The sequence below is a fragment of the Electrophorus electricus genome, chromosome 4, assembly GCF_041902795.1.
Source record: "Electrophorus electricus isolate QZ-2024a chromosome 4, ASM4190279v1, whole genome shotgun sequence".
Classification (NCBI taxonomy): domain Eukaryota; kingdom Metazoa; phylum Chordata; class Actinopteri; order Gymnotiformes; family Gymnotidae; genus Electrophorus; species Electrophorus electricus.
In genome coordinates, this window is record NC_137500.1 from 2,659,136 (window position 1) to 2,680,847 (window position 21,712).

The 21,712-nt window shown below is 40.0% G+C and overlaps 1 pseudogene and 3 gene segments (V, D, J or C); 2 read left to right on the forward strand and 2 right to left on the reverse strand.

Moving 5' to 3' along the window:
- LOC113568144 (Ig kappa chain V-III region MOPC 63-like) overlaps positions 1 to 21,712 on the reverse strand; it is a 230,176-nt gene that overhangs the window by 190,279 nt on the left and 18,185 nt on the right.
- LOC113568146 (Ig kappa chain V region Mem5-like) overlaps positions 1 to 21,712 on the forward strand; it is a 256,254-nt gene that overhangs the window by 161,787 nt on the left and 72,755 nt on the right.
- The window catches only part of LOC145657398 (Ig kappa chain V-III region MOPC 63-like), a 274,055-nt gene that overhangs the window by 134,239 nt on the left and 118,104 nt on the right, over positions 1 to 21,712 (forward strand).
- LOC145657795 (28S ribosomal RNA) lies at positions 19,844 to 21,065 on the reverse strand (annotated as a pseudogene).

Below are 21,712 nucleotides of genomic sequence, written 5' to 3' on the forward strand. Positions count from 1 at the left end.
GTGCCTGGCGTTTTTGCTGGTATTTGAGTTATTGTATGTGGTTGGTTCATGGCGTTTGCATGTTTATTCTTATGGTGGTTTCTTTGTACTTTGTGTTCAGCTAGACTCCGTGCTTCCTAGTTTATGTTACATCCTGCTCCCCTGTTTGCTTCCGTGTGTTTAGTCTTAGCATCTGTGTTTAGTTACTCGTGCGTCCTAGCCCTCGTCCCGTTTAATCATGAATCCCCGTGCTCTCCGTGTCGGCTCTGTGACCCTGGACTGCTTTAACGTCTCTGATTTTGGATTTGCTCCAATTAAATCTCGCTCTTCTCCGCACATGTGTCCGCCTCCTTACCACTGAGCGTTACAATAAATGAAATTAAAGAGCATGATGCACAAGCCCATTAAACACACATTGTAATTCATTTGCATTTTTTTTACAATTGTTTTTATTTATATTAAAATATAAAACATTGTTTAAAATGTTTTATTCCTGTATATAGTTATTTATTGTTTTGTATTTACCGAATGTCTTTATTTATCCTTTTCATTCTTGATTGTGGTGGGAGAGGGTTTCTCTTGGGACCCACAAATGTTCCCAGATATGGGACAAAATACCCAGACTTGAATTAAATATCTTCTATATGAAACTGTGTTCAGATTGTGACTTACGGAATTGTTACTCTCACACACAGGTAAGCTACAGTGCACAACACTCATTCAAAATAACAGTCCAATATGTTTTAAATACAGAAAAACATTAACAAAGTCAGAAATCCTAGCCACAATATCTGCAGGAGAATTTGTTAGAATAAGAATTAAAATAAGGGAAAAAAAACAGGAAAATTTGTCCCTTTCAAACTGTATGATTAACATGAAAGAGTGAAGAGTGAAATTCAGCACCAGTCCAAAATTACAGCCACTGTGCATTTTTAAAATGACTATCTATCCTTTAAACTAGTTAGTTTATTAGTTTATTACATAAATAGTAGTTATTTATTATATAAATAATGCAATTTATTTATTATATAAATAAATTAATTTATATAATAACTTGTTCAGTTAGCTGGTGCATTTGGACCTCACCATGTGTCTCTTGCACAAGCTGGAGTTGATCTCCTGCACCTGAACAGTAAAACTATATGAGGATACATCTGAACTAATTAATGGTACAAAATACTGGAGCTACACATCACTCCCATAAGTCCATGGACTGGTACTACCATTACATGCTTGACTATTTTGGACTATCATCACAATTTCTTCTTCATGAGGAGGGAGGCTGTCTTTTTTACCTGAAAGGAGTCAAAGTTCACTTATTTCTAATCCAAATGTTGACTGTAAAACAAAATATATATTTACAAATCTGATTTTTCTCAAGAGAATTAAAACCTTAGTCATGAATCACTGTAACTTGTACACTGGAGCTCTCATACAAAACAGGAGAGCAGACACACACACACATTTAACCTCACAGGGATACAGCAGCAGTATCAGCAGCATCTGACCTGAGCAATTTTACCTTCAGCAGAAGCAGTTTATAGCTACTCACCAACTGTCTGAGAGAGTCGATACTTCTGCTTATTTAAACACACCACTACCTGTGTGGGAGAGCAGATTTTGAACTCTTCTAACAAGATGAGTTCCTTTAGCTCATCAAAGCTCTGACTGTGACTGGCTGCACACCATTTATCAAATTACACAGATTTCCCATGCAAGTTCTACATAAGTGGAGAGGGGTGTTTGTCTAGTTGCCTGAAGCTCTGCTGGTAGGTCTCTGGGAATAACTCATAGTCTCTGAGCATGGCTGCTTTTACAGTGACATACTCCCTACATTGTGACACAGAGAGAGGAACACACTTCCTGTGCTTTCCCACATAACTTGCATTGCAGTAGCAGGGACCACAGAATTTTAGGCCAGTTTAATGGCAATGCATTCCAACATGGGAAATACGCATCTACCTCATTCTCCCAGAGGACCAATATGATGTGGCAGATGATGTCAAAGTCAGGCTTCTTCTGTCAGCGTGTGGAGCGAGCAAAGTTAATGGGAAAGCAGGCAAATCGCCAACAGGCAAAGGCAGCACTGCAGGTTCTCACGGAGAGCTCATCCTACGAAGATGTGGGGAAGAGGCTTCCTGCTTTCACACTCCAGCGTTTTGAGCACCATCTCCTTATCAGCCTCCAGCTGCACAGACCACAGCTGCATCAACTGTGTGTTACACTCCTGCATCTTCATTTCTAGCTCTAACTCACGCAGCCATATCAGTAAGCGAGGGTCTTCCAGTTTGGATCAAGACTCCTCCGGTTTTATGCCCAACCCTGACTATTGTTCATCCCCGCCACCAGCCTCCGTTAAAGGTGGAGACCCAACAGGTTGAGGTGGAACCCCAGGGACCTCGTTTCTTTATGGCAAGATACTCCACTACCAAGACTTCCTACAAAACGGCCTTCATATCCAACTTGAGGCCAAGGTATTATGTCAAAGAAATCTGCTGTAGCGTGAAGACCGTCTTTACAACACCTATCAAATACATCTAAAGTAGGCCAGAGTGAATTCTGAAAGCAGCCATCCTAACAAAACAGCCAGCAACAAACTCACACCCCACACCAAAGTGAAAAACGCCCAACAAACGCACACAAACAAAAACTGGATGAGTCCCTTTTTTGTGACAGAAATGAGTCTGTGACAGAAATGAATAAATCATGAATTGGGGTTGAATGGCAACTGAAACTGAATGTGAATGATGGATATGTGAGTAACCAAAATGGAACAAATCAGAGATGAAACAGTGACTGTATTTTGATACATGATATAATCATGTAATGCAATAGGCACAAATCATACCAAACAGACGTCAGGTGGGTCAGCACTGAAAATTGTAAATGAGCAAACAAGAATAAAGAAACTGACTGACCATCAGTGGTACTACATAACCTAACAAAAACAAAATGAGAAAACCAAAATACATACACACTTTCCTGTCTCCCTCACAGACACAAAACAGAGACAAACCCAAAACTGCAAAACAAACAGCACCCCACCCTTCACCTGATGTGAAGTGACACAAGTGAACACAGACTATATAGACTAAAATATAGACACTGTATACAATATATACACTAGATATAAGGGCAACAGAACAAGCAGAAGGCCAAAGCGAATCTCACTGTGGAAGTAGACTAACAGGGTCAGAGTACCACACAGTCAGAACAGCAAAGAGCAAACACACAAGTGAAAACACAAGGTTGAGCATGAAACTTCCTAATAGAGTTTTCAGAAGCCTTTTATACCTGTCGGAAGGGAAGACATGGCAGGTGGGTGATGTCATCATCAGATATGTGTAAGTCAGGGTCTGCAGCTGCCTGAGACTCAGGACCCAGTGGGGAAGAGCCAGATATATTGATCCTGGATCAGCTTGCATACATGGACAATATGTTTAACCCATTGAAGTGTGAAGGCATTTTCTCTGTTTTTGCATGTTTTCTTAATGTCAGTTTGAAGCTTTTTACTTATACTTACATTGACTTATATTTGAACATTGAATATTTTCAATTAATGATACTTTTCCTGATCAAGTTCCTAATACAATTACTGCAATCTGGACTTTCAAATCATTGTAGTGTTTTATCAAGAACCAGTGGAGGGCAGCCTCACATTGTTCAGTGCATCTTAAATTTTGTTTGTTTACAGTGTCACTCCCTGTGACTGTTGTTTTTGTTGATTCTTTGTTTGTATTGAAGGTGCTGCCAAACAAAAACAAGACAGTAAATAAATAAACATTTTATTGGATCATTATTTGCCTATATAGCAAATTTGAATTGAATTTGAATTTCACGGTAAATTTAAGAGGAATGTGCAGATTGAACTCTTTAATTAGTCTGCTTACTTTTCACAGCATTGATTATTGATTCTGTAAAGTTATATTGACACATCCAAAAAAGAACTGCCTCAAAAGGTAATTTTACATTAAAATATTTGGTGACATTTTAATGACCAGATATTTTGATAATACATATTAAGACTAATATTAAGACTTAATTTTAACATTCGAAAAATGAAGCAAAGGAAAAATATATAAGCTGCAAAAAATTAACTTATTTTTAGTCTTTATAATGCTTAGATATTGCCCTGCATATTTTAAAAATGTTCAGTTTTAGCAGTTCATTACTGTGTTGAAAAAGGCTTTCTAAAGCGCAGAAAGAGCGGCTTCTTTAGAGCAGGAACGTTTTTGTACGACCACTGAACGAGTTTGTATCACTGTGGAGGACTTTTGGTGGTGGGACAAAACTCTCAGTTGGACGTAAGTACTTTTCACTGCTTATCCAAAAGTTGGTATTTTCTGAAATAATAATCGATATGTTTGAAGTTTGATAATGATGGAGACTTAAAAACATGTTGCTGTTGCATTTCTTGTGGTTTACAGGGTAACCGCTATTACGACGTAATTTATCTAATAATAGAATATATGTGTGTATTTTATTTTATTATTTTCAAAATCTAAAAAGCTTTTTGGTAAGTCCTTTATGAGTTTTCTAAAGCATTAATGTCGAAGCTACATATTACGCGGTATATAGTGGAAAGAGCGGCGTGTTTAGATCAGGAGGTTTTTGTACGGACAGTAAACGAGAGTGTAGCTCTGTGGTGGACTTTCGGTGGCGGAACAAAACTATCAGTTGGACGTAAGTAGACTTTAAATTTTCTTCACTATTAATCACACATTATGTAACGTTGCGTCAGAACGCACGGTGGTTTTGTAAACTACCCCGTACTCTTTTATAGACTAATTGTGACTTTATTAACTATCTTCCTATGTAATAACCGCTGCTATGTCCTTATAGACCTTTTAATTTATACCGATGGAGAGTAAAGCGTCGTTAGGTAGTAAAAACATACATGTTTCAGAAATATCTCTCAACAAGACTTCATCTGCATGCTGGGTATATTTTAACAGTCAGAAATATCGGTGCCTGACTGAAGCTTATGGGTGCAGTTCACGTATACCGTAATACTCGCATACTGCAGGATCAAAACGTTGGCTGTTACAAATACTCAAATTCCTAAATTATACATCTAGAACACATTTATGTACGTCTTTAGATAAATTGTCTTGTCACGGATGTTGCATTAAATGTTGTTTTTAGTGTACAAAAATATCTCTAAAAACACAATTCTTGTAATGAGTTGCTGTGATTCTAAAGAGTCTACATGTATCTAACGCATAAACATTAACCATATAAATCTGAAATAGTTTAAAGGGATCATCGAATTCACTTTACACGCACACTTCGCAACTCAAAACTGTCAGTTGGATTTAAATAACGTTTTCTCCGTATTCAAATTAGCTTCTGTTTTTATTTTTATATCTTTTTTCTAATTGTATATTGTATGTATGAAGTATCTTTAATAATTTCTTTCATTACAAAATAGACCAAAAAAAGCGTCTTTGGGGTTGTATCGTTCACTAACTCTGAAGCTAAACCACGGCGCTGTAAAGAGAGGAGACGGCAGTGTGTTTAGAGCAGGTTTATGTACGGACCTTAAACGAAGTTAGTGTGGAGGACACTGGACGTAAGAAGAACTTCATTTTTTATTCCCAGTAAATCACAATTTTAAGTAGGTATTGTTTTAAAATAAAGCCCTCTTTATTAAAGCGCATTTAAGGTCATTTTATTAACGCATTTATCCTAACCGTTGCAGCTTTTAGTGCTTTTAGAGCTTTTAATGTAACTCGAGTCACATTTTTATCGTTTTTTATCAAAAGCATAAATGTTTCAGGTAAATCCCTCAGCAAACCTTTATTCTGCCTACTGGGTTCATTTTCATAAGCATAAGTGTTTCTCCCTGACTGGAGGTTGTCGATGCAAAGCACTTTAACCGTAATGCTCGCATACTGAACAATCACCGTCTGTTAAATATACTTTCATTTTAATTTATAAGTACTTACATTTTACTTTATGGCTATAAATTATATTGATTTGAATATTCCGTGCATTAAATATCATCGGTTGTAATGTGCAGCGAAAATAATATCTAAAATAAAGTCGAAACTCAGCTAGATAGATAGATAGATAGATAGATAGATAGATAGATAGATAGATAGATAGATAGATAGATAGATAGATAGATAGATAGATACTTTATTAATCCCAGGGAGAAATTGACATTTTACAGTAGCACAAGTATATATATATATATATGAATGTAAAAGAATAATAAGAAGAATAAGAATAAGAAACAGGATATAGAATGTATGTCTTGTGCAAGTGTAAGAATGGAAAGATATGGATCACTCCGATCATTCACTGATATGTTACATATGTTTCATATGTTAGTCTGAAACATTTGTGACTTCAGTTCCACTCCGTCCAAAAAGAACCCGAAAAAAAAGAGGAAGTGAAACACAACTTTTTTTTTTCCTGCTTACGGTTCCTGCCTATCTGAGCTGTAGACTGTGTTGTGTCTCCTAGGTGATGCCCCGCCCACCCTCACGGTCCTGCCCCCCTCCACTGTACAGCTGCAGCAGGAGAAGGTCACACTCGTGTGTCTGGCCAACAAGGGCTTCCCCTCAGACTGGAAGCTGAGCTGGAAGGTGGCTGGTAGCAGCTGGAGCTCGGGGGTGAGCCAGAGCTCCGGGCTTCTGCAGAAGGACGGCCTCTACAGCTGGAGCAGCACCCTGACCCTCCAGAAGGAGGAGTGGCTGAAGAAGACAGTGACCTGTGAGGCCACCAAGGAGTCCCAGTCTCCTGTCACACAGACACTGAGTAGAGAGCAGTGTGCTGATTAGTGAAACTCCCACATGTGTACTGAAGTGTTCTCCTCTCATTCATTAATGTGCTGTCTTTTAGATAGTCTGTGTTTATTATGCAAATGTTCATCTGTTGGTCAAAATTAAATAAAAAAAATTTGAACAAACAATATTATAGTCTCTTAATTAAAGATTCTGTGCCAACACTGCACACAATAAATGCCTTTAAAAGTGTTAATTGTCTGGACTTCAGAACTGCTAATGTGTGATGAATTGTAAGATTAAACTTTGATGATGTTGCCATTTTATCACTCCTGGTAAAGTTTGTTAAGGAACCAGGAAATAAGATGACTCAACATAAGTTTCATTCACTAGAAACTGTAACGTGCAAGTGTATTTTTGGAACATTGTATTTTTGGACCATTATGGTGTGTGTGCTCAACGATTTTTGGCCCTCTCCATATACCATAATATTATTATTTAAATTTGTAAATTTATGTCTGAAACTAACTGCATATCACTGTTTAGCACAAGCTGGACCATTTCAATAGAATATTGTCACGGGTCTCATAGGAGGTAATAAAGTTGTTTTTTATTGCAAAAAAGTACACATTTTATATTTAAAAAATATTTATACTTTTTACTGAAAACCCACAGTCAGCATATTTTCCCAATGGATTTTATAATAGTAAATCTATAATCCAGGCCTCTAGTATATGTTTGTATAAAATAAAGCTTCAAGCTAAACATAATAAATGTAACAGTAAAGAACTGTTTAATGTTTGGTATGTTTTATATGATTTGAGGCAGAGTCACACAGTGCATTTATGACACAGACATGTCCTTCACACCAAAATAAAATTAGTGTTCATGTGTGAGAGAAAACTTTACTGAATTTTTTTCAGATGGTGGCATTGTGTCATCTCTTTTCAAGTGTAGTGAGATTATTTAACTTTCCCCCCTAAAGATCTTTACTTTTACATCTTTGATTGTTGATAAAGATTTATAATGAACATGAAATGTATTTGCTGGTAGAAGTGTTTCACAGTGGCTGAGAATAATCAGATGAAGGCACAGACATGGTGATTAGTGTTGACATCACCTCTAAACAGGACAGAATCTTCAGAAGATGATTGACACTGATATAGCAGTCATGCTACTAGTAGAGATTTCTCTCCACTAATAACTACCTGCTCTAGTCTCAGTACTGCAGTGCTGTGACTGGTTTCTGGTGCTCCATGCACTGGGTGTGTGTAAATGTGCCTCTGTGGGCTCTTGATAAGCACTAGATAAAGTCCATGTGTTGTAGTGTTTTGTCATCACCTGCTCCCGCAGAAACAGAGAGATCATCTGCTCATAGAAAAGAGAGATGGAGAAGTTTAGGAGCTTCTCCAGATTTCCTGGGCAGTTGTAGCTCATAGAATTGTTTATTCAGTCTGTTCAGAAGTGAGTCAGTATTGTGTTTCCTTTCATCCACAGAGTGGATTTAGCACTAAAATTCACTTTTATATATTTTAATATTTGATTAATTCTGGGGTTTTTTTGTGTTTTTTGTACCTACATTTGAACTATTTGAACTATTTTTTAGCATTTTTTTAGTTCTTAGTGTAATTAGATCTTTCTTCTTGACACCTTTTCATTTGAAGTTTGTTTTAATAAATCACTTCTTTTTAGTTATATTATATTTTCCCTTTGGGTCAGTAGTTTTATTCATCTATGTAATCTCTTTCTTTTTAAACCTTCCTAACATGATAGACCTCCGGATGTAATAAGCTTGTTATGTAATATCCTTTTGTGAAGCATTTTAAATTGCCATTGTGTATAAAGTGCTACATAAATAAAATTGTCTTGCATTGTATCACATCAACAGCTGCAGTAGGTCCCAGCTGCAGCAGTGCAGTCTCTGTGCAGTCTGACTGAGGGAGGTTTTTGTAGGACTCTCTAACACTGTGTGAACACAGGACCACTGTGTAAACTCTGAGAGGAATAATCTCCTGCATCTTCAGTCTGGATTCCACTGATGGTCAAAGTGAAGTCAGATCCAGAACCACTACCACTGAAACGAGTTGGAGTTCCTGACTGTATCTTGTGAACATGGTAAAACGGCAGTTTAGGAGCTTCTCCAGGTTTCTGCAGGTACCAGGCTCATTTCCAGCATCAGTGTTCACTGCTGGGCTGGATCTACAGCTGATGGTGACTGTGTCTCCTGGAAGAGCAGATTTCACTGCAGGATGCTGAGTCACTGTCACCTGACACATAGGTTCTAAGAGAAATTCAAAGCAATTACAGTGTAATAATAATATAATTAAAATGCCACTGTACTAAGTTTTGTTCAGTAACGGATTGTAAATTGTAGACTGACTTGCTGATAGAGCCCACAAAATATGACATACAAAGAATAAAGCAATGAGTTACCTTGTGTCCATAGGACCAGTGTGCAGATGAAGATGGGGATCAAAGTCATGGTTGTTGTGGGTGAAGCTGCTGCATCAGCATCAGTAATGTCATTTTAGTAAAACTCCAGATGGTTACCTGTTACCTGCTCCTATTATCCGGAGTTTAACCAGGAGACTGAGAGACACTGGCAGGAGCAGAGACACTGTTGCTGTGGTTCTGTGTGTCTCCATGAATCCTGATATGCACATCATTCTTAGAGGTGATATCAACATAAAATATGTCATGAAAAGGTTTTGTGAAAAGATGGTAAATACTTTGGGGTTCTGCAATAGAGAATATGTACCCATAATATGTTTAACAGCCTGCACCAGTCTTTAGTTCAGCACAAGTGTTGCTAACACATGGGCAGTAGCACAGCGGTGAGATTCAGCGCCATGTAATTAGTCTGATAACACTGGGTACATTCTATTTTCATTTTTGTCAGTTTGTGTGTTTAGTTGAAAGTGTGTTGTGTTTCCTCTCCTCCACAGAGTGTGTTATTGTGCTGTATCACATCCTCCCCCTCCACACCTGCAGTAGGTCCCAGCTGCAGCAGTGCAGTCTCTGTGCAGTCTGACTGAGGGAGGTTTTTGTGCGACTCTCTAACACTGTGTGAACGGCCAGGTATCACCAATGTTGTGTAAACTCTGACAGTAATAATCTCCTGTATCTTCAGTCTGGACTCCTCTGATGGTCAGAGTGAAGTCAGATCCAGATCCACTACCACTGAAACGAGCTGGAGTTCCTGACTGTAACTTAGTAGCAAAGTAGATCAGGAGTTTAGGAGCTTCTCTGGGTTTGTGCAGGTACCAGTGTAGATAATGTCCATTGCTGCTGTCATAATACACTGCAGGGTTGGTTCTACAGCTGATGGTGACTGTGTCTCCTGGAAGAGCAGATTTCACTGAATCCTGAGTCACTGTTACCTGCCCTCTGGATCCTAAAAAATGAATACAAAACACAAAAAAGTTAACAATTAACTGTACATATGCTATTATTTAGTTCATTTTAAATAAGAATAGTAGACCTGTGTCACATGGATAGTTCACCACAGAGGTAAAGCAGTGAGTTACCTTGAGTCCAGAGGACCAGTGTGCAGATGAAGATGGGGATCAAAGTCATGGTTGCTGTGAGTGAAGTTTCTGGGGCAGGCAGCTCTCAGTCATGAAGTGTTAAACTCACAGGACTATAAACACTCCCAGAGCACTGAAGCAGGTGCTGCACATGCAAAGTGACCTCTCTGTATTAATACACGTCTACCAAATACTCTCTGTGGCCTCTCTGTATTAATACTCGTCTACCAAATACTCTCTGTGACCTCTCTGTATTAATACTTGTCTACCAAATACTCTCTGTGGCCTCTGTCTCATGTAATGACCCCACTGAATACCGTATTTAACAGAACCAACCATACTAGATAACTATAAACTTTAAAATACAATATAATATATAGATGCTCTTAAAGGTCAAGTAGCATTTCTATTTAATATAAACAATGTCAGAAAACTATGGTACAGTGTGCTGATTATTGGAGAACTGGAGCTAAAGATCAGATCAAGGGAGAATGATAAATAAGAAGTATCTAGTAAATGTTATGTAAAGATTTCTAAACGTGTGTGTGGTGTAGTGCGCCTAGTCCCTGCTCTGTACAGGATCTTTGTGGTGCCTGCGGTCTACATACTTTCCACAAGGGGCGCTGGTGAGTTGCACAGTGGATGTCTAAGAGAGTGTGTTGACCAGAGTAGAAGAACAGAACTGCAGTTACAGCCACAGCAGCTCACTGACTCTTAGTGCTGCATTTAGGGAAGAGGAGGAGGAGCTCTACCATCTTCCATGATGACCTCAATTAGTTGTAATGTAATGTAACACGCTTATGCAGCCCTGAACAATGGAGCTTATAGTCTGAAGAATGCTCTTTTTTCTTAATTCACCACTCTGTGTTTGATTCCTGGGTTTTGCTATCACTGCAATAAAGCTTCATTTTGAACTTGGTCTGTTCTTGTATAATTTTAATAGTCATTATCTGCACTATAAGATTCTTTGGTCTGGAGTGTGTTTTACTGGAGTGTGTTGTGCTTGAGTAAGTTGGTCTAATAAGTTGAACATCTGCAAAAAGTGTTGTTCTATTCTGGGAAGGAGCAGGTTTCTCAGGGCTGTAAACACAAATCTGTTTCACCCCACTGCTCTCGCTCTCTTTCACTCTGACTGGTATTGACTTTACTAGAGACTAGTTTCAGTTCTTCATTTTTATCTGAACATTACATACACAGGCAAAGGAAATAATTACCAATAAAACAGTATCAAGATTGAATAAAAATTACGTTCTCAACTAAGTACATTTAGATAATGAATAAAAAATTTATTTAGCATATAAAGAAATAAATGAATGAATGAGTTTGCAGGGTATTTTATTATTTAAATGTTATGACCTCATCTAGGCTTAAGGCTGTAACAAGAGTTTGTGTTAAGAATGCAAATGGAAGAAACCTCAGAGGAGATCATCGTAGTTCAAGGTGTGCCAGTGTGTAGTTGCGGTGCAGGTGCAGTCAGTACAGTTCAGAAGCAGCCCTTCACTCTCTGTTCTCTAATGGTGAATTACACATGAGCAGACAGCACTCTTTAGGAGAAAGGACTTCCCGATGTGGGGACTCTTTAGGAGGAAGGACCTCCTGATGTGGGGACTATTTAGGAGGAAGGACTTCCTGTCTGCTGGTGTTCTGGTCCTCCTGGGCTTCCTCCTTCTCTGTGGTTTGTGTGGTTGAGCTGCGGCAGGTATTCAGGCTCGGATATGTGTCCTATTCATTATCACATTATCATTATTCACCACACACACACACACACACACACACACACACACACACACACACACACACACACACACACACACAGACATACACACACACACACACACACACACACAAACACACACACACACACACACACACACACACACACACATACTCTTCTCACATTCCTTAAAAACACGTTCTGCATGTATTGCATTTATCAATTATCATGTTGAATTTTTCAAGTATTGTATCATTACATTATTGTACTGGCTGCTACCTCATTGACTGCTGTGTTCATGTATGCTATAAGCATAGCTGCTAAATACTAGAATATGACTGTATAGCTATACATCTGTATGGCTGGCCTAACAAAGTTTCAACTTGATTCAAAACTCTTATTTCAATGCCAGTAGTGAGTGTGTGTGTGTGTTGTGTGTGTGTGTGTGTGTGTGTGTGTGTGTGTGTGTGTGTGTGTGTGAGTATGTGTAGACCAGCTGATTAAACTGACTCTACTGGTTCTTGTTTTTGTCCTTTAAGGAGTTTGTGTTTTGCTTCCTTTTCCATGTATCCTGTGTTTTAATCTTTATGTAGCTTTTGTGTGTAGTTTATGGTTGCTGTGGTTATTATCTTTTGGGTCTTTAACTACTGCTGAAGGTTTTTGTTGTTTGTTTATGTTTCTTTTGTTTACTTTGCTTCTGTTACCTTTGGGATCATTGACTGTATTTCCAGTGTGTTACAGCAAGGTTTTGTCCACTAGCTGCATAAATCCTTGTACATTTTGTATAACTCCAGGTGAGGTCTGATCCATACTGTGACCAATTCATCCATTTCTCCATCATGTATAGTGCATCCAGAAAGTATTCACAGCTACACTTTTTCCACATTTTGTTATGTTACAGCCTTCTTCCAAAATGGATTAAATTCATTTTTTCCCCTCGAAATTCTACAGTAATATCCCAGAATGACAAAGTAGAAAAAGTTTGTTTGGAATTGCTGCATATTTATTAAAAATAAAAAAAACAAAAAAAAATCACATGCACATAAATATTCACAGCTTTTGCTCAATACTTTGTTGAAGCACCTTTGGCAGCAATTACAGCCTCACGTCTTTTTGAGTATGATGCTACAAGCTTGGCACACCTATTTTTGGACAGTTTCTCCCACTCTTCTTTGCAGAACCTCTCAAGCTCTGTCAGGTTTGATGGGGAGTGTCGGGGCACAGCCATTTTCAGATCTCTCCAGAGATGTTCAATCGGGTTCAAGTCTGGGCTCTGGTTGAGCCACTCAAGAACATTCACAGAGTTGTCCCAAAGCCACTCCTTTGTTATCTTAGCTGTGTGCTTAGGGTCGTTGTCCTGTTGGAAGATGAACCTTCGCACCAGTCTGAGGTCCAGAGTGCTCTGGAGCAGATTTTCTTCAAGGATGTTTCTGTACATTGCTGCATTTATCTTTCCCTCGACCCTGACCAGTCTCACAGTTCATGCTGCCGAAAAACAACCCCACAGCATGATGCTGCCACCATTATGCTTCACTGTAGGGATGGTATTGGCCAGGTGATGAGCGGTGCCTGGTTTCTGCCAGACATGACACTTGGCATTCAGGCCAAAGAGTTCAATCTTTGTTTCATCAGACCAGAGAATTTTGTTTCTCATGCTCTGAGAGTCCTTCGGGTGCCTTTTAGCAAACTCCAGATGGGCAGTCTTGTGCCTATTACTGAGGAGTGGCTTCTGTCCGGCCACTATACCATACAGGCCTGATTGGTGGAGTGCTGCAGAAATGGTTGTCCTTCTGGAAGGTTCTCCTCTCTCCACAGAGCAATGCTGAAGCTCTGTCAGAGTGACCCTTGGGTACTTGGTCACATCCCTGACTAAGGCCCTTCTACTCCGATCACTGAGATTGGCCGGGCAGCCAGCTCTAGGAATATTCCTGGTGGTTCCAAACTTCTTCCATTTATGGATGATGGAGGCCAGTGTGCTCATTGGGACCTTCAGTGCTGCAGACGTTTTTCTGTACCCTTCCACCGATCTGTGCCTCGACACAATCCTGTCTCAGAGGTCTACAGACAATTCCTTGGACTTCATGGCTTGGTTTGTACTCTGACATGTACTGTCAACTATGGGACCTTATATAGACAGGTGTGTGCCTTTCCAAATCATGTCCAATGAACTGGATTTACTACAGGTGGACTCCATTTAAGTTGTTGAAGCAACTGAAGGATGATCAGTGGAAACAGGATGCACCTGCGCTCAGTTTTGAGTGTCATGGCAAAGGCTGTGAATACTTATGTACATGTGATTTTTTTTGTTTTTGAATTTTTAATAAATTTGCAACAATTCCAAACAAATATTTTTAACTTTGTCATTATGGGGTATTTATGTGTATAATTTTGAGGGGAAAAAATTAATTTAATCCAATTTGAAATAAGGCTGTAACATAACAAAATGTAGAAAAAGTGAAACGTGAATACTTTCCAGATGCACTGTACTTCTCTTATTACTCAGCACAGACATCAACTGGTATATAGTTATTTTCTCCCATAAATTATCTTAATGCACTACTGTTTCCAGCATTACAGTAGGAGCTGTCTGATCTAGTGGAGAGTTTATCTCCTCTGTGTGGTGGTCACATGGTCAGACTCAGTATTGTGCCCTGGTTTGCCTGTTTCCTTATCCTGTGGCAGATAATTATTTTGGCTAAATAAACGTGTGAGGTTATTATTAATTTAAATTGCAAAATATTCATATCAATAAGACATATGATTGTTTAGTTAATGCTGGCTTAAAACTTTGTAATACATGTGTTTTTTTATTAATTGTTTGTAATATATTAATGCAGGTTTTTATGCTGAGCCATATAAAATTAATTATTTTATTTATTTCTAATTCAGTAAAATATTAAATCATATGACATTCCTTCTTAGCATGGCAAAATTATTTAGTTTCTATGTAAATGGTTAATATTGTGAATTTTTCCCTGGGTTGAAAATGATGGATGATGTATTCAGATACACTTCAACAGTAATTCTAGATTTTCACCCTGTCTGTCCCATCACCTCCTGACATGATCCAGATATTCCATTAGCAGCACTTTACAATAACTCATTAATTCTAAAAAGAGGGAAGAATTAACTTCACATACCAGTTGCGGCCTGGACAGTTTAACATTGAATTTCCTCAGATGTCTTTCTCCAAGGTTCTCCAAGGAAAAAAACAGCAGTAAAATTAAAAGAAAATTAAAATTAAGAAGATTAAAAGAATCTCGTCTAGAGTAACTCAGACCAGCCCACTATGCAGTATTCACCTGTCCTTATACACCACAATGATGTGTTAATATATTACTACATATGTAGTGATGTAAGTAACTATTACACAATTATGACAATTTAAAAGGGCAAACAATTCAGTACTGTAGTGTTTTAGAGTTGATGAGTTGAGCTGAGTACAGATTAAGCAGCTCTGCAGACGATCTCAGATCAGTCTGTGTTTGAGTCAGAGCAGTTCCTCTACAGCTGAGGGAGGTTTTTGTAGGGCGCTCTAACACTATGTGAACCCGATATAATCCTGCTGACAGTAGTAATCTCTTGCATATTCAGCCTGGAATCCAGTGATTTTTAGAGTAACGTCTGTACCATATCCACTACCACTGAAACGATCTGGAATCCCAGTCTGACATCATCATTGTGCTGTGTGTCAGTGTGTGTTAAAGGACTGAACACTCTCTGATCACCAGTACAGCTCTTAAAGTGTGTGGAGTAGTGAAGCAGCTCACATATGCAAACAACACATCTGTCTTTTTTTTTTTACCACAGAACTAGTGTGAGTGTTTATCAGATGAATGATAAAATCTCTCCTCTTAGAGCTCTCAGTCATCCCCTCTTATGTGCTGCAGTCACTTTTACATTCAGTCATGATTTTTCTACACTTAAGAGTCATGAAATAATTGAACTCATGTTGGTATTGATGACACCTGGATCTCATGTAGTGTCTGAACACTGTTAGTCGTCACTCTAAATGCCATCAATTTCACTACTTCAACATTATGACCTTGTATAGGTTTAAGGCTGTAACGAGAGTTTTGTGTTAAGAAAAAAAAACCTCAGAGAAGACCATCATAGTTCAAGGTCTGCCAGTGTATTATACAAACAAATATCCAACATATAATACACACAAAGTGTAACACTGGTGCTACAGCAGGAGGTACAGAGTCCAAAAAAATAAACAAACCCACACTAGAAAACAAAGATGCTGACTAAACCTGTGCAGGACAATATAAACACATAAAACTACACTAACTCTGTAAGTCAAAAGAAAGAAAAAATAAATACATAAGACTACACTAACTCCCTAAGTGAAAACAGACAAAATAAATACATAAGACTACACTAACTCCCTAAGTGAAAACAGACAAAATAAAATACATAAGACTACACTAACTCTGTAAGTCAAAAGAAAGACAAAATAAATACATAAGACTACACTAACTCTGTAAGTCAAAACAAAGACAAAATAAATACATAAGACTACATTAAGTCCCTAAGTGAAAACAGACAAAATAAAACACATAAGACTACACTAACTCCCTAAGTGAAAATACAGACAAAATTACCCAGGCCCTAAACACAACAGCAGCCACTCCCTACTTACCAGAGCACACAAATAGATATATAATATATACAAATACATACCTACTATATATACATTTACAACAGTGGCCAAGTTAGAGGGATCAAACAAGCTCAGAATCAGAGTAAGGGGAAAAGAGGTCACGCACCGAATAAACAACAAAACTATCACAAGACACAAACAGGTGTCCAAAATATCATCTTTCTCTTTCTTCTTCCTGCAAAACACTTCCTTATATCCCTCCTTGGTGCAGGGCCTTGTTTCAGGACTGGACAGTGAGTATGAAGATCTGTAGAGGAATTCTGGTCTGGGTCTGTGGCAAACTGGAACTGGAGAGAACAGAGATCCACACACACATACATATGACACAGGGGGACACAGGATGTAACTACTGTCTCATGCTGTTCACCTGCAGGTCAACAGCATTAATGTGACTGTCCCCACTTTTATATCTTAATGAGCTAAATGTAAATGTAAAGGTTTTGACCACTAGCTGCATAAATCCTTGTACATGTTATATAACTCCAGGTGAGCTCTCATCCACACTGTGTATTTGAGGTCCTGGAATATGATTAATCTGTGTGTGTGTGTGTGTGTGTGTGTGTGTGTGTGTGTGTGTGTGTGTGTGTGTGTGTGTGTGTGTGTGTGTGTGTGTGTGTGTTATATTGGGCAACTATATTTTCCCTTCATTTGCATTTTTTTTTCAAGTTTTAGCATGACTATGGATCTCTGCAATTCTTATTATTATGCCAATGAGGTGAGATTCATCTTGGGAAAACTAGTTTTATGTTCTCCTGTGCAGTTTTAGTCTGTTTGTGTTAATATTTGGAGGAAAGCAAGTGAGGTTTGCTGCCTACATTTACCTGATGGTTTTATCCAAAGTGACTTATGACTGACTACAACTTAAGCAATTGAGGGCAACTTGGCAGTGGTGGGGCTTGAATCAACAACCAATTACAAGTTAAGCACCTTAACTACTGAGCTACCACTGCCCTGCCTTTTAAACAAAAGGGATATTTAACAAAAAGAGAAACCTGCCCAGTACTGTAATGGTTTGTAGTTGATGAATTGAGCTGAGTGCAGAATTAGCAGCTATATAGCAGCTATTATCAGCTAATTAGCAGATATCAGACCAGTTTCTGAGTCTACAGCTGAAGGAGGTTTCTGTGCACAACTATCACTACCATGCAGATGTTTGGGTAGTTTACACTATGACACTTGGAAGTCAGTGGGTTACACCACTGAGATCTCCATCCAGAAGATCACAGTCTGATTATTAGTACTGTTGTATGTTTCTATAGGTTTCATGACAATAGGTGTTACTAATGTTAGTATAGCAAATTATTATATTATAAACTGGGGACAGGCACCAGAACACTGGAGTGAGGCAGGAGTAACCTGGAGTGAGACACACAGGGGTAAACTGGAGAGACACAGGGGTAAACTGGGGAGATAATTGATGACCATAGCTGCTGCTGTAATACACTGCAGTGTTGGTTCTACAGCTGATGGTGACTGTGTCTCCTGGAAGAGCAGATTTCACTGAATCCTGAGTCACTGTTACCTGACCTCTGGTTCCTATAGATTGAATACAAAAGACAAAAAAGTTAACATTTACCTGTGTCATGTGGATAGTTCACCACAGAGGTAGAGCAGTGAGTTACCTTGAGTCCAGAGGACCAGTGTGCAGATGAAGATGGGGATCAAAGTCATGGTTACTGTGGGTGAAGTTGCTGGGGCAGGCAGCTCTCAGTCATGAAGTGTTAAACTCACAGGACTATAAACACTCCCAGAGCACTGAAGCAGGTGCTGCACATGCAAAGTGACCTCTCTACACAAATTCATTTACACACGCACAAACACACACACACCAAATCAAAATATCAAATACTATCAATAAACATCTCAAACAAATATCAAACATGTCTTTCTTTCTAGCTTCTTCCTCCTTTTTTATTGCTCCTCAGGGAAGGCACAGTTTTGTCTTCTGATTTTCTTTGTAATGCAATCTGGAACTGGAACAATCTAGAACTAGATCTGGAATACACACACATTTACAATTATGACTGAGTACAACTTGAGCAATTGAGGGTTAAGGGCCTTACTCAGGGGCCCAACAGTGGCAACTTGGCAGTCGTGGGGCTTGAACCAGCAACCTTTCTGTTTGATAGTCTTTGATGTTATATTGGTTTCTTTTGTTAGTGCACTTTTATGGTTGGTTTTGTTTTCTTTGTTTCGTTCAACACTTCAGTTGGAGATTCACATTTGCTTCTGCTTTTTTTCCCTGAATGTTCTTCACCTGTGAGATGTTCATTGTGAAATATTCCTGTTCCTCGTATTCTGAGCATCCTATATCTATTCTGACTGACTGTGTACTGGACCATTGCCCAGTTCTTTGGAGTTTGTCTTTTGGAACTTGTTTTCTTTTATAAATCCTGTGTTTTTGTATCCCTGTGCTCCACTCTTGTTCTGGCAGCTTCTCTGCTCTCTTGGATTGGTGTTGTTTATCCTCAGCTGAGGGCTCTGCTCCTCAGTTTTTTTAATTAAGTTCCATAAATGGATCCTAAACCCCCATTAGAATCTCCTGCCTTACAAAAGGTGACATTTAGTTCTTCCAGTGTGTAGCAGCAAACACAGTGGATAAATATTTGTTAAACATTTACATCATGTCAACACCTGCCACGAGCCTTTGCAATGCTTTGTTTGAATTAAACAGTCAGATTCACCTGGTCTGCACCAGTTCTAAGCCGGCTGATAGGCACCAGCTGAGGCACCGCGCCAGGATGGACCCCGCCGGAGCCCTGACCGCTGACGCCCCTCCCAGGCCTGCGAGAGGGAAGGTAAAAGAAAGGTGCAGAGCAGGGTGACCGATGGGTGTCCTGACACAGACCGTAGCTGAGGGCCCAACGTACATCCAGACTCGCCAACGAACACACCGCAGCCTGCCGTTTGCCCGACCCGCCGGCCGGCACGGTGCATGGAGATGCCCCGATGGCACCCTTACACACCCCAGAGTCCCACGCCCTGCCCCACTGATTGTGAGGACGGAGGGAGGAGAGAGGGAACAGTGGGGATAACAGAGGGGAAGAAACACCGTGTGCTGTACTTTCAGGTGGGAGGTGGAAAGGGACGGCCACTCCCCCAGCTGTGGCTCGGTCCCAGCTCCGCTTTGCACCCCGGCCCGACCGACCCAGCCCTTAGAGCCGATCCTTATCCCAAAGTTATGGATCTGACTTGCCGACTTCCCTTACCTACCTTGTTCCAACTTGCCAGAGGCTGTTCACCTTGGAGACCTGCTGCAAATATGGGTACTGCCCGGCACGAGATTTACACCATCTCCCCTGGAGTTTGAAGGGCCTGCGAGAGCTTACCGGACGCCGCCAAAACCACAGTGCTTTCCAGGGCATGGGCCCCTATCTCGGGGTGAACCCATTCCAGGATGCCCTGCCCTTAACAAAGAAAAGAGAAATCTTCCCGGGGCCCCTGCTAGCTTCTCCGGGTTCATTTGTGTTACCACACTGGACACCTCATGGCACCTATTTCTGCCACTCCACTTTCAATCACCTTTCTGAACGGTGTTAGCCCATCCTTTAGGACCGACTGACCCATGTTCAACTGCTGTTCACATGGAACCCTTTGCCACTTCGCCTCATTTGAATATTTGCTAATACCACCAAGATCTGTACCCATGGCGGCTCCACCCAGACCCACGCCCGAGGCTTCCGCACCACCGCAGTGGCCCTCCTACTCATCGCAGCGTAAGCCCTCACATTACCTTCTGCCATCGACAGCCGGGTATGGGCCTGACACTGCAGCGCCATCCATTTTCAAGGCTAGTTAATTGGGCAGGTGAGTTTTTACACACTCCTTAGCAGATTCCCACTTCCATGGCTACCGTCCTGCTGTCTATATCAACCAACACCTTTTATAGGGTCTGATGAGTGTCTGATGAGTGCCTTAACCTGGCATTTGGTTCATCCTGCAGCGTTGGTTCTGCTTACCAAAAGTGGCTCACTGGGCCACTCACATTCCATGCCCGGCTCAAACCAGCAAGCCAGGCATCTTACCCATTTAAAGTTGGAGAATAGGTTGTGATTGTTTTGGCCCAAATGTCTCTGATCATTATCTTTACTGGATAAAACTGCGTACAAGTGCCAGCTATCCTGACGGAAACTTCGAAGGGAAACAGCTACTAAGTTCGATTAGTCTTTCACCCCTATACCCAGGTCGGACAACCGATTTGCACGTCAGGACCACTGTGGGCCTCCACCAGAGTTTCCTTTGATTTTGCCCTGCCCAGGCATAGTTCACCATATTTTGGGTACCACCGCATGCACTCCACCTCACTGACCATTGATAACAGAGGAAATAAAGGGTTAGCGGGCAGTATTTAGAGCTGACCTATAATTATGCATATGGTTGGAATAGGCTACTTTATGAACAGTGAGACCAGTTCTCTTATAGAGGCACTCAAGGCACTGACCTTTGGTTTTCAGGGTATGTAACTCAGGGGTAAACCATGGAGAAGAAAGACCAGGGGGCAAACCTGCCTGGACTTGAGAGGTGCTACCTGTTCAAGTAGCTCAGAGATGGAAACGTTATATATAGAGAGAATATCATCAGAAGAGGACAGTTTTGAAATGGACATCAGGGGAGAGGAGTAGAGGTGAGCAGAGAAAGTGAGAGGGTCAATCGCTTTGATATTACGGAAAGAGATGAGGGATTTAGTGCATGGCTTCAATAAGTTTATGATCAGAGATACCAACTAGCCATCCAGTAATAGAAGTAATATCTAAACAGAAGAGCAGATTAAATCTAATATGTGACCATGAGAGTGGGTAGGAAAATCAACATGTTGAGTTAGAGAAAAATAGTCAAGCACAGATAGGAATTCAGCTGAAAATGAAAAATCAGTGTCAATGGATATTAAAGTCCCCTAGCACACCCATCCCTGAACACATTGCACTGGCCAGAGTGAGAAGCTCACTGAATTCTGACAGAAAGTCTGAAGATGCACTGGGTGGTCGGTAGATTAACAAAAACAGTACTGGTAAGGAAACAGCTTCACCACCAAATACTCAAATAAGGAGACCTCATGAAAGGTACAGGCAGAGACATTAAGAGTCTTGTTAGAGAA